Source organism: Bison bison, unplaced genomic scaffold (genome assembly GCF_000754665.1).
Source record: "Bison bison bison isolate TAMUID 2011002044 unplaced genomic scaffold, Bison_UMD1.0 scf7180017864380, whole genome shotgun sequence".
Taxonomy (NCBI): Eukaryota; Metazoa; Chordata; class Mammalia; order Artiodactyla; family Bovidae; genus Bison; species Bison bison.
This window is the reverse complement of record NW_011494952.1, coordinates 1,380,043-1,382,174: the sequence shown is the minus strand read 5'-3', so window position 1 is coordinate 1,382,174 and position 2,132 is coordinate 1,380,043.

Sequence of the window (2,132 nt, the reverse complement as noted above, 5' to 3'; positions counted from 1 at the left end):
ATAACTTGCCTTCCAAGGAGTAAGCGTCTTTTAATTTCATGGCTGTAATCACCATCTACTGTGATTTTGGAGCCCCCCAAAATAAAGTCTGACACTGTTTCCACTGTTTCCCCATCTATTTCCCATGAAGTGATGAGACCAGATGCCATGATCTTAATTTTCTGAATATTAAGCTTTAAGCCAACTTTTTCACTCTCCTCTTTCACTTTCATCAAGAGGCTTTTTAGTTCCTCTTCACTTTCTGCCATAAGGGTGTATCTGAGGTTATTGATATTTCTCCTGGCAATCTTGATTCCCCCTTGTGCTTCTTCCAGCCCAGCATTTCTCAGGATGTACTCTGTGTATAAGTTAAATAAGCAGGGTGACAATATACAGCCTTGACATACTCCTTTTCCTATTTGGAACCAGTCTGTTGTTCCATGTTCAGTTCTAACTGTTGCTTCCTGACCTGCATGTAGGTTTCTTAAGAAGCAGGTCAGGTGGTCTGGTATTCCACCTATTCTGGAATATAATAGGTATCAAATCTTTTTTTTTTTTTAATTTAAATTTATTTATTTTAATAGAGGCTAATTAGTTTACAATATTGTATTGGTTTTGCCATACATCAACATCAGTTATTGTCAAGTTAAAGAGCACTTTGGACATTCTCCCTCTTCAACCTTCTTGCCAATTTCCAGTCTACATGAATCACTCTTCATTCCCTCTTCAAATCTCCAAGTAAGACAGAAAAATCACTTTGTTTCATTGACTTGCTCTGTGAAATGTTCTTCAACTATCATTATAAACTCAATGACACTCACGAGTCCATATATTATTTTGAGGCACTCAACACTCCATAAGAAACTAGAAAATTTCTCATTAACTACAAAGCCTTGATTGATCCCATCTTGCTTTCTTTATATTCACTTATCATACTTCCTACTTCATAGGGAAATTAGACACAGTCCAATTTGAGCACCAGTTGTCTTCTTAATCTCAAGAAGTAACTACACTTCTAGCTATTCAAATTATATTTACTTTTTTGCATTTCTTCCTTCTCCTATACATAGGCTATAGTCTTGGAAAAGAGTAACTACACAATAAGTATTCCTTGAAATAATGTTTAAAGTACATGATCCTCTCTTAAATTAATGAGAAATAGTTTGTATGTCACACAAATATAGTCCAATCTTATTATATAGATTTTTTGGGGGAGGGGGAGGGTAGGAGCATTGCCAAAGATATTTATCTTTTTATCTATATGCAAAAGTATTCCTAATGAGAATTTTAAAACACAAATGGGGAAAAAATTTTCAACTTCTTTGTGCACACATATACATTTTTGAAGATGGATTAAAAGAAAGAAATCACTGGCATTTAACTCAATTTCTTATATATAGTCAAGCCACTGTTTTTCCAGTAGTCATATGTGGATGTGAGAGTTAGACCATAAAGAAGGCTGAGTGCCAAAGGATTGATGCTTTTCAACTGTGGTGCTAGAGAAGACTCTTTAGAGTCCCTTGGACTGCAAGGAGATCCAACCAGTCAATACTAAGGGGCATCAACCTTGAATATTCATTAGAAGGACTGACGCTGAAACTGAAGTTCCAATACTTTGGCCACGTGAGGCAAAGAGCCAACTCATTGGAAAAAAATTGATGCTGGGAGAGACTGAGGGCAGGAGGAGAAAGGAGCAACAGAGAATGAGATGGTTAGAAGCATCACCAACTCAATCGGCATGAGTATGAGTAATCTCCAGGTAATAGTGGAAGGACAGGGAAGCCTGGTAGGCTGCAGTGCATGGGGTCACAGAGTAGGACACGACTTAGCGACTGAACAACAGAAACAGCTTATCATTATGATATTTCTTTGTTTTGCTGCTTTATGCCTTCCTAACTAGTGGTGGTTAGAGACTGTAAATATCTGGATGCCTTGAAATTTTCCACTTCAGTCAACTGACTTTCCTTCTTTCATTCTTATTAAGAAATTAATATAAATACTTTCTTGCACATTAAAAACATTTCAGATTTATAGTTAAAACTTCGAGAAATTCCATTAAAAGAACTTTTCTAAATTATTTACAAACAGTATATCTACTGCTGTGTGTGTGTGTTTTGAGTGTCTGACTCTTTGCAACCCCATGGACCTGTCCT